This window comes from Salmo salar, chromosome ssa12 (genome assembly GCF_905237065.1).
Source record: "Salmo salar chromosome ssa12, Ssal_v3.1, whole genome shotgun sequence".
NCBI lineage: Eukaryota > Metazoa > Chordata > Actinopteri > Salmoniformes > Salmonidae > Salmo > Salmo salar.
Genome location: NC_059453.1, coordinates 61,988,665 through 62,001,031, shown reverse-complemented (window position 1 = coordinate 62,001,031; position 12,367 = coordinate 61,988,665). Strand labels below are relative to the sequence as shown.

At 39.2% G+C, this 12,367-nt stretch overlaps 1 long non-coding RNA gene and 1 other non-coding gene across 2 annotated transcripts; both read right to left on the bottom strand.

Moving 5' to 3' along the window:
* Positions 1-219: 219 nt before the first annotated feature.
* On the bottom strand, positions 220-6,511 carry LOC106565511 (uncharacterized). Its single transcript, XR_001319678.2, has 2 exons — positions 6,409-6,511; positions 220-688 (listed from the first exon to the last, which is right to left on the bottom strand). It is a non-coding gene; the product is annotated as an uncharacterized lncRNA (long non-coding RNA).
* A 3,918-nt stretch (positions 6,512-10,429) lies between these two features.
* On the bottom strand, positions 10,430-10,519 carry trnar-ucu (transfer RNA arginine (anticodon UCU)). The gene is given in 2 exon segments: positions 10,430-10,465; positions 10,483-10,519. It is a non-coding gene; the product is annotated as a tRNA-Arg (tRNA).
* Positions 10,520-12,367: the final 1,848 nt, after the last annotated feature.

Genomic DNA, 12,367 nt, shown 5'->3' with positions numbered 1-12,367 from the left:
GATTTTGATGATGATTGTAATTCAACAATAACAATCTCAAGTAGTAAATACATTTTAATCATGTTTAGATGATTGTAATTCAACAATAATAACCTCAAGTAATAAATACATTTTAATCATGTTTAGATTGTAATTCAACAATAATAACCTCACGTAGTAAATACATTTTAATCAAGTTTAGATTATTGTAATTCAACAATAACAACCTCAAGCAGTAAATACATTTTAATGATGTTTATTGATTGTTGACGTTTCTGCAATGGTAATCACAAATAGGGAACAAGTACTGTACATATATCAATAATGAAGTACATACATACTGTATCTTAATTGGCTTCTCTACAGATCTTAGTTGTATTCTCTCTAGCAGTCAAACACACAGGATGAGTCTACAAGACCAACACACGCACGCACACACACACACGCACACACACACACACACACACACACACACACACACACACACACACACACACACACACACACACACACACACACACACACACACACACACACACACAAACACACAACATTAAAGTTGACACAGGAGACAGTAGTCAACACAGCAGGACTGCAGAATGAAGAGGAGCACAGACACATCATTTCATTTACACTGTGATTATTTTCCACCATCCAGGCCTCTTCACAACTGAACCACACCCTGAGGAGTTGCTCTTGTACCTGATTCCTATAGGGAAAACACACACATGCAATGGTTACAGCAACTCATCTATCAATCATAGGAATCACTGTGTGATCGGAAACAGGGCCCCTGGTCTGTTTATTATGAAGACTTATCTCTATTTGCACACCGTCTCTATCCGTCTTTAACTCACTACCATTCTCCATATCACCCAATCGCGTCAATCAATAAGGCAATGAGAGTATACTGTGGTATTGCATGATGAAAAACTGACACAGTAGCAAAAGAAAACAAAAGGAAGAATAGTGACAAAAGGGAAATATAATATACATTGTTTCTTCATACATTGTTGGTTGAATTCAAAGATGTGCCATCTTGTGCATATAGGAAGGAAAGTCAATATGACGACAAGTGCTAAGCTGCCTTCTGGGTCCTTATTTTTGAGGTGCTTCAGAGTAGGAGTGCTGATCTATCAAGTCCCCCGTCCCTTCATTACAATCTCAATGGCAAAACTGATCCTAAATCAGCACTCCTACTCTGAGATGCTTTATAAATACGGGCCCTGGACCCATGATGCTCCAGCAGCTTCCTGACCTGTGAACCCAGTGATGAGGGGAAATCTCACTTGACCAAATACCTTTCAGAGATCAATGACCACTGACGCTAGTGAATAGAAAGACACATGAGAAACACTCAATGGCTTATAGCGACTGCCCCTGTCTCTTACTACAGCGCCTGACACCTGGTCTATGTGAGTGAAGACAGACATGGCATCTAAACACAATAAATAAAGGTAAGTGGCTTACATAAAGAAGGGCTGTTCATTTGTGAATTATCATGATTATTACTAGGCTGTGCTGGATATTTACAAATGAACGGCTGTTATAAATACATCCATTCTGTTGGAGCCTGGCATATTATTAGAAAATTGTAAAACATTCAGAAAAAAAAACAAGTTCCTCAAAACCTAAAAAAGGCAAAATAATGATTAGCTATATAATTTAAGATATTATATATAAGAGACAGCATGGTTAATCTCTTCTTATTATTTTTGAATTAATTTCTAAAAGATATGTCAACGGCACAACAGTCACAGTTAAACACATTAATTTCTCCTCTTATTACCAATTTAATCCAATTGACAGATTTAGTTTACAGAAATGTATGCTCATGCAGAATTTAAGGGTTCAGTTCCATATAATCCATATCATTAAAACGTCTGAAAGTGTTTTGCAAAATTGAGAATGTGAATCTCTTTTTCTAAAGTTTGTCAAAAGGCCTACTTTAATTGTGTTGCTAGGTCTCCTTCGATTTCAGAACGGATCTTTATGAGTCTTCAGTGAAAACGAGATTTGGATGTTATAGTTTTTTCCCCCTCTGATAAAAATGTGCTTTAGTTTTGTGATAACAGTTTGGAAGAGGGAGACCTCGATTAGAAATCTACATTTCACCAGATGATAATTAATAGTTTGGGGAAACATGACATGATAAACACGTGCCTATTTTGTACTGCAAAATACCGTTAGAGCATTGGGCCAGTAACCGACAGCTCGCTGGTTTGAATCCCAGAGAAGGTGAAGAATCTGTCATTGTGTGATTGACCAAGGCACATAACCCTAATCGCTCCTGTAAATTGCTCTGAAAAAGTGCGTCTGCTAAATTACTAAGATGTAATGGGGTCAAGGCACATTCGAATGGTTTCTGAAACTAACTTTGAAAACATACATTGTCGATGTGCAGGAAATGTTTCATGAATGTATGTCTCACTGAAAAATATAAACACCACAACAGAAGTTGGATCTACCAGATTCCACCACAGCATCATGCAGCGTACGCAATGCTGAGTCCATAATGAGTCCATAATGAAGTCACTATAGATCGTCATTGTCTTTAGATCACTTCAGTTAGTAGGCTAACTGTTTCTTCCGAAAATATATTTACTTTCAATATTTAAATACAGATCTTCTAATAGAGAAAATAAAAAGTTGAATCCTGTTGATTTCCAGATCATTAATAACTTTGGTCCTCAACTCGAAGCGAGAGGTAAGGTGCAATTGCACGGACAAACCGAGGGACGATCTAAGCAGTCAACGTCATCACGGGTCCTAGGGTCGAATTACTTCTGAAGTGTATAGGCTGAGGTTGTGATTGAATTGAGGCGCTTGACAGGTCAACCTGTTTCAGGAATGGGTCGAGGGTCGTTTTTTTATATGTTTAAAATTATATTTTGAACAATGAGCTGTAGACTTCATATACAACGAAGTCATAGGCTATTAATAAATAATTTGACATGTCAAGAGACAAAGGTCCAAATCCTAACTTGTTACACGCTTGTGCTAAATCATGCATTGATGTCAATGGGGAATGTGTGAAAATTCGAATGACACACGCACGTGCTTCAAAGTTAGGTTCGGCCCTTGACAAGTGTAGTACTCAACTCAAGTATCCCTAACATGGCTCCTGTCATGGTGTCGTAGGCTATAAAACGAATCTTATAGGGTAAACTGTTCTCCATTGATATCAAATGAGCAGCTATAGGCCAAATAAAGACACTTGGTCAGAGAAATCACGATACATCACATTTTGGAGCGATGCTATCCAACTATAGGATAAACCCAGTTCTTAGAGAGTTGAAGGGTCGTTGTGAGGTCTTAAAGAAACAAGTGATAGAAGGATAAACAGTATAAAGAGGGCAAAAATCTAGGCCTACTTGCTGTCAAGTGGTGAGCCAAGCAGTGGCGGTTCTAGACCATTTCAACTGGGGGGGCCAAGCTGGGGCCAGTTGTACTGTTAGAGGGGCCAGTTACATTAGACGTTATTGTTGTCATATCGTTTTCTTCACTGCGTTGCAGGCATTAGCAGGCAAAAGACCATGTTCCGCATTGCCACTGTCTAATAACGGATGTAAAAAAAGAAAGAGCAAAAATTTGTTATGTAAAAATTATTTCATACTCCACATTTAGGGGGGCCACAAGGGGGTCCAAAATTGTTGTCACAGGGGCACTGACCCCCCCCCCCCCCACCACCACCACCCCCCACCACCACCCCCCCACCCCACCCCAGAACCGCTAGTGGAGCCAAGTTAGTCTAAACAGTGATAAATTGAATGGTTTGGTGTTGTAAAAAGCTGGTCTTTGATATAAATTACCTTAAATGCTAGAAATGAACCTATATAAATTGGGCAGACCTAAAGTAGAGAGAGAGAAAGAGAGAGAGTGAGAGAGAGTGTGAGAGAGACAGAAAAGCCACAAAGGGCAGAAGAAGTGATGTAGGAAGAGATAAAGAATAAAGAGAGAGATAGCTCTGTGTGCTTTGGCCTTTCTTTGAGGTAGCAAAGAAAGGGGAGATAAAAGAAAGAGTAAGAGAGAGCAAAAGAGATAGCGGGAGAGAAGAAAGGAGATCAAGAATAAAGAGAGAGATAGCTCTGTGTGTTTGGGCCTATCCTGTCATTTATCAGGACCCTGGGAAATCTACCTTCAGAGAGGCTCTGAGTGATGTTACTCACTGACCTCCTCTTCCACTCTCCATCACACCAAACCTCAGTGGGCTGCACTGACTGCACCCCATGCCCCAGCTGGGTGCAGTCCGTTTCATAAAACATCTCAGAGTGCTGATCTTGGGTCAGTTTAGCCTTTTAGATCAGCACTCCTACTCTAAGAACCTTTGTGAATAAGGGCCCTGGGCTACTCTCAACATCCCTATGTAATAGAGAGCATAGTAAGTAACAGGTCCGTAACATGAATTGCCTACTGAAAAAAACTGAAGTAGGCAGAAAAGCATTATTGGAATACAGATTGCATTATGTAGGCTAAATATGGATGTTGCCATGGTCCCCCCTTCAATGGAGGATACCAATTAAGGCTTAATGAGAACTTCACTTTGCCTTATTCACTCAATGGGTGCGTTCGTAAATTCGCTCTGGCTATCTACTCCGATTTCAGAGCACTCTAGTCTGAGTGTGTCAGAGCTCAGAATAAATGATGAATTTATGAACACTCAACACCAGTTGAATATGGCTGGTGTCAGTAAACGTCAGCAAAAAAGCATAATTTAATTGTTGCCAGCAGCACAGTTACAGTCACCAACACTCTGGATAACATGAAAACAGCCTAACCAGCTCTGCTAGGGAGAGTAAAATGTCAGAGTTAGGTGTTCTCTCATTTGTGTCTGGAAGTAGCTAGCAAGCTAGCCAACGTTAGCCAGTTAGCTTGGGTGCTTGACTGCCGTTGTGTGGTCAGAACACGCTCCTCGGCCAGAGCCGTCCAGTGTGCGCTCTGAGCACTCTGAGAGCTCTGAATTTACTAACGGACAATCTGACAACGCTCTGAATTTTACGAATGCCCAGAGCGCACTCTTAGCGCAATCTGGCACTCCAGATTGAATTTATGAACACACCCAAAAGCAACTGTAACTTCAGTGGTGTACAATAACTGTAAAAATACTTTCAAGTAGGTTCCTAGTAGTTTTAGGGGGTATCTGTTGTTTAGTATTTATATTTTTGACAAATTGACTTTTTACTCCACTACATTCCTAAAGAAAATATATATTTTTTTACTTTCATACATATTCCCTGACACCTAAAAGTAGTTGCTACATGTCGAATGCTCAGGCAGGACCGCATGGTCCAATTCCACACCCATCAATATAACGTATTGTCATCCCTACTGCAAACACAAATATTTCGTTTGTAAATGATGTCTGAGTGTTGGAGTGTGCCGTTGGCTGTCCATAAATAAATACAAAATAGAAAATAAGAAATCGTGCTGTCTGGTTTGCTTAATATAAGGAATTTGATGTAGGCCTATAGCATTTACTTTTACTTGTTACTTTTTATGTTTGTTAATTGAGTAGGATTTTTCTTTTTACCAGATACTTATTTTTTAAACCAGATACTTCAAAAATATATATACTTTTAGACTTTTACTCAAGTAGTATTTTACTTGACTTTCACTTTTGCTTGAGCAATTGTTTAAGGTATACTTACTTTTACTCAAGTATGGCAATTGAGTAATTGTTACACCACTGTCTCACGTTAGGTAAAGGGTGTCCAAAGGGTTATGTTACCTTCCGCCAAGCACAAGATGTAAGGACATTTTATATCACCACTCATGACTGCTCATAAATGGTTTGTGAAGCATCTACGTAAGTCTCATGATGGGTTATGATGGTTTCATTAAACCTAAAGAGTTCATCATTAATTTTAAAGTGGAACATGTTTATTTTTTGAATGGCCAGTTTCATAATAGTTAGGCCTACACGGGGAACGTTTATTAGATATTGGTCATTAAATAGGCTTTGAGATTGTAAGGGGTTGATATGTAATTTTAGAAAATCAGATCTCTCAATTTGCTCTGTAGCCTAATGTGTTTTATTCTTATCTCAACAACCAATTCATTATCAAATATTATGCTTGCCGCTAGTACCCCTGCTGTTTCCTACAGGCAATGTCTCCCAGAATCCTCTGTAACCTACTCACATAGTTATTACCAGAACGTCGAGGTCAATGACCAGAGAAGGGTGATAACATTATATCAGCGTAATTCTATACACCATTGCAAAAGGCTCTTTGAACATAGACCCTTGTGCCACTCTGCATGCATGCATCTGCATTTAAGCAGTGTCGAACAAATTTTCCATGGGATTTAATATAAATGGTTTGCAATATAGTTATCCCGTCCCAGTATTGTGGCAATAGTTTATCTGGGCTATTTACAAAAACAAATCAAAACATAAATCATTGTTTTAGGCTACAAGATATAAATTACCGCGAAAGCCCCCATAGTGCACGTGCCACACTAATTCCATAACATTCTTCACCGCACATGACCTGCTTTTCGACTCTTTTCAAGATGTTACCCCCACACGCAGTCTGAAACGGAGAAGAGAACACCATCTATTTAACATTGGGAATATGAAATAAATGCCTAAATTCAGCATGAAATAAAATGTTCCATTGTATCAAAATTAATTATAAAGGATAGTAGCCTATAACAAAACACCAAAATGTATAGCACATAGCCTGTATAGCCAGTGAGAGAAGTAGACTAGCTTAGGCCTAGGCTACATTTAATAGACACGGCCAGTTTTCTGGTCTTAAAATTAATTTCCTATCATTTCTCGATAGGGTCCGTCACTTTTTGGTTCTGCTACAGATTTCAGCATGGGTAGAGAAAAAAGCAACTAGCCCAATTTACCGAGTAGACTAATTCAATTCAAAACGAATTACTTTCAAAGTTTAAGTAGTGCAGCCAACAAACATGTTTTTAAAGTTGGGCTAGTTCTACATACATTTTTCCATCTCTTAAATGAAGTTAAAGACTGTAAATGACTGAATTTTCTGGAAAACTGTGCATAACATCATCCCCATTTGCACCTGAATTTAATCAAATTAATTGATGCAGTAGCAACTTATTTTCTTAAATTAGTATTTTCTTAACATGCAGGGCCTAAAGAATTTAAAACATTTTATGGAAATTAAAAATGGAGATGATGGAGAAAAACAACAATCGACTGGTCACTATTGATTCCCGCATTATGCTGATATGTTTTGGGGGAAACAAGGGGGAAAGAACGTGATAACGGGCGGAAAAGCGAGGGGTACATTCAGAATTTGAAAGTGGCTCACATATAGTCCGATATTGGTTGAAAAATAAACCCTTGAAAGGCACAACAAATGAACTATTCCATCACGCTGTTGTATAGCCTACGTGTTTTAAATTCTTTAGGCCCTACATGTTAAGAAAATACTAATCTAAGAAAATAAGTTGCTACTGCATCAATGAATTTGATTAAATTCAGGTGCAAATGGGTATGATGTTATGCCCAGTTTTCCAGAACATTTCAAATATGTATTTTAGTGTTTTCACTCGTTCCAAATTCACCTCAATTAGAAACATCAAATTGCATGTTTACTGGTGTTTACAGCTCTTCACATACTCATCGACAACATGGTCTTCCTTGGGTGATTGGAACTTGTTCCCTAGTTCAACTTCGACCTTTTCACCTCTGACTTGCCTTGGGACAAAGCTGACCCGGTCACCGGGTCTGACAGAAGCAACATTCATTTGCGTAAAAATTCTCCAAATTCTGTGGATGTCTTCTCTCAATCGATTACCAACAAGCCACTCTAACTCCACTTATCTCTCACAGGCCTATTCTGAACATTTAAATTGGTCTGGGGGGAAGTTAAATAAGTTCTGACATTTGTAGAATCCCCTCAGAATGGGAACTTGCCCATTTAAAAAGGATGCGCGCCCTTTTTTTCTAGCTCACTGACTTTGAAATTCAGGATGTTCATTTATTTTTGTATAAGATTGCAAGCCTGATACATTCTAAATACTATTATAATCATCAACATATTCAGATTTGGTTTGTTTGTTTATAAATTAAAATAAATGATTATCATGACAACTGTATGTTATTGTTGTTTTTGTTGTTGTCCAGAGTGACTTATAGTTAGTGCATTCATCTTATGATAGCCATACGGAACAACTACACATGTTGTAATTTGTAATTAATACGAGCAGATATATTATTATTATTAATATTAGTTAATATTAGCCTCATCCCGTGATCCTTGGCAATAAGTGTAGGGACACATCAATTTACGTTTAATGAATTGACTCGAACTAGCGTTTGTTAATGGACAAATCACTTTGTATAACGGCTGGTCCGCTATTTACAGAAGCATTGGCTTGAGTCCGAAACAATCGATGTTAGCGAAGTAGAAGAGTAACGAGCACCCTGTTACATTAAGATCATTGATCGCATGTATACACTTTTTATTTATCGTTTAGGGGAGGCACTTCATAATATAAACTTGGAGAGATCAGTCATTTTAATATGACCTTCATAAGGCTGCCGAAATAAAGGTAACAGAGTTCCCTTGTGGTTTATCCTCAATGTTAAGTAACACAGTACAGCAGGCATGCATGCCGGAATCATTTAGATGACAAATAAAAATGGATGAATCGTTCCATGTGAACAGCCTATGCAGAAACGAATCGCCATAGTGGCTGGGGTATTCGAACCCTTGCCTCCTTTGCCTAACCTACCCTATTGTAGCATAGTAGTAGGCTACAATTAGCTGTGTTTGGTGCAGCTAAGCCCTAATCCTAAAGTGTGCACTGACTGCCCCCTTCGCTTAGGCTCTTCAGTGAAGGCTTGGGTGTGCAGGACATGACATGCATGGTTTCGGAGATGCATCAATCTAGTCCAAGCTGATGCTGCAAGTCTGGGAGAGAGTGAAATATTGTTTGTAGTCTGGATAAACGCAAACGTGTAACTTTCTCTCCCTGTCAGACGTTAACGTGTGACAGGGAGAGAGCGGGCTCCTAAATGGAGCAGCGGTCTAAGGCACTGCAGCTCAGTGCTAAGAGGCGTCACTATAATCCCGTAGTTCGAATCTAGGCTGTATCACATCTGGCCGTGATTGGGAGTCCCATAGGACGGCGCACAATTTGGCCGTCATTGTAAATAAGAATGTTCTTAACTGACTTGCCTTGTTAAATAAATTATAACGTCTCCGCATTAGCCCTATAAAAACGGTAGGCTATTCAAACACATAATTGCTTAATCCATAGGCCTATATTTTTTCTAATTTGTTATTAATCTCACAAAGAGACATTAAATGAATAATAGACAATAATATTAGAACCAAATGTAAGAACGATTTAACTTGATGCAATTGGATTCAAGAGAAAGGCAAATATGTTTTGAACAATTAACTCGTGTGGCCACTACTTGCTCATGCACGACTGCATGTAAAATACCTGTTTATGTCTGGTATTGATACTACTCTGTAGTAGACCTCTACGTAATACTGGATGAACTATACTAGGAATTCCTAATGGGAGATACAGCCAAAGCTTTCTATTGATGGAGAGTCTATTCGAGAATGAGAAGGGGCGGCCCTGTCCTCACATAAAGTATACTCTATTGTAGTCTTATTTGTTGACACATATGCCTATGTGTGGCACAGAGAATGTGATTAGAATGCCCCTGGTATACTACCCATCCAACCTGTTAGGTCACTATCAAACGGTTCAGATGCATGGACACATTTGGTGGCAAAGTTTGGGACACCATTGTGCGTGTTCAAATCCAATCAAATTGCTTTGGTCACATGCGCCGAATACAACCGGTGTAGACTTTACCGTGAAATGCTTACTTACGAGCAAATTCCCAACAATGCAGAGTTAAAAAGTAAGACAATTATTTGCTAAATAAAAAGGATATTTCAATATTTGTTCATAGCGGAATTATTGTGTTGATCCATCCGCCTACTAAATAAGTGATTCTATATTTGTATGTGAGACTGATGTGGTTTCCTTGCACTTCACTGCTCCACCACTGTATGACTGGACGTCTCTGCTTTTCCAGCACCAGAGGCCAGTCTTACACGACGCCTCGTGCACTGTTACGCACGCTTTCAGGCTGCATAGCCCTGAACGAGCACGTCGAGAGCAACAAGCGGTTCACAAACAACTTTTCACAGCAATGTATTTAATGTTTCAAGCTTTTATATACATAGTAAACCGTCGCCTATTGGATTATAGACTATGACAACTACCCGACATCGGATGGAAATAAAATTATACAGCTTTTGGTTAATTTTGTGTCTTGAATTTCGGTGAAAGATTAGGCTACGGTGTGCATATAGAGCTGTGCGTTTATGCCTATGCAGAGTAATAATTATTGGTTACGCGTATGTTGTGTAGTCGCAGTATTGTGATGTTTCATTATCATTCTATATACTCATGTTTCACAATCAACAGATCAAAAATTCGACTCCGGTGGGACTCGAACCCACAACCTTTGAATCACTTCGCTCTTTAACCTAGAAGTCCAATGCGCTATCCATTGCGCCACGGAGCCGCTGGTTTTATGTTGAGAAGTTTGAAATACAAAGGTCATCCTCGAAAGATGCACTTTATTGTATAAGTTATTCTCTCAAGTTTAGAGCAGTTTTAAAAAAATGAACAATATTTTAATTAAAATCCAATGTCTCTAAACACATCAAACGCGTTAATGTATTTGTTTTCAAAATAGACCACACTAGGCTAAGATTACTCAAGCTGTAGCCTACAACTCAAGTTTTGGTCATATATTAAACTTAACACAACTCTTACACCACTCCAGCACTCAGTAGCCTACCATTTCTTACATCTTTGGAATGTGTTGCTCTTTCTTTACAATATTGTAGTTGCGAAACGCTACCTCCCTGACAACGGTGAGTCAAGGAAATGTCTGGTTGCGACAACCAATCATATCGTCGTCTGCAACTACGATTTGCACTCACCAACCAATCCGAGACGCCAGTGCAACCAGGTTATAACCAATAATTGACCAATGAGAACAAAAGCTATATAATTGTGAGGAACTAGACGAGGCGCGTCTCTCCTCTCATTCAACTTGCAAGTAAGCATTTCATTGCACTGTTATGCTGTGTACATGACTTATAGTAGACTACTTAGCGATATCCTCACCACTGATAAGCGCTGGCCAGTCGAGGTTACCCTGTTCTACTAAACATGACACACTCGCCAACCCGACATCGAATCCCGTAACGGCCTGTATTTAGCTTAGAATCGTTCATTTTTATGCTTTCTTTATTTTCTTACTGTGAGAATCTGACAGCAGAAAACCATCGGGTTTATACCGACTATCCCCGCTCATCTCATGCCGTAAATCTGTCATCATCCATAGTCTCTTTTTGTCAAACCACTCACCCTCATCAGGATTTGAACTGGATTCAGAAGGTTAGGTTCAAAGTTTTCTCATATCTGTAATCCAATACACAATATAAAGGGCTTAATCTATTAATTTAAGATCAGGTTTAAAAACCGTAATATTGGGCAAGTTGTTTTGATTCCTCAATTCTACCTATTTCCTTGATTTACAGAGAATTTACCCTTCGCTAAGCCCCGCCCCCGTGGTTACTTTTGCAACCTTGGACAACATTTTCTCGAGAAGTCCAATTTCCACTTCTAACCACTGGAGAAATCCCCTCACAATGATCTCAAACTGATTTTTTAATACACAATGAAATTAAACACAGACTACACCTTGCTAATCGGGAGACTCTCATGTATGTTGTGGTGGACTAGCATTACAATTTCTTCATGGGAACCTGGTAAAAGGAGGGTTGTAGTGTGGCAAGCAACAAATCGTATTCTGATGTCGACAGCAGATTAATTTTATAACATGCCCAATTTAGCCTACAAACATACATTTTGGGGGAAAAAGTTATATTTACTGGCTAGCTAGCTAGTGTTAGCAATGTTGTGCGGTCTTCAATGAGGTTTAACGGTGGTTGGCATCCAATAAATGTTGCATTACCGCCACCTACTAGACTGGAGTATAACTCCCTTATACTTTTTAAAATAAATAAATCATCAAATACCCTACCATCTAACCCAACACTCACTAAAACCCCACCACCCAACTCCACTATTTCAATCTATCTATTCCTACCTCAGGCCAACAGCCTGAAAGGACAAGACAGGACACTACCACTCAACACACCTTGTAACTCTTCTGACGTCAAGTCTCGTACACCTAATTATCTCTCTGCAGCTGCCACCACAACCTCAATTTTATGCTACTTATGTTCCATTTCTGAAGTACAGTTGATAACCAGTGCTATCAATAAACCCTGGAAATCCCAACCTGCCTCTCTCGCCTTGGGCATTTAGGGGGCTCCTGAGTGGCACTGCATCTCAG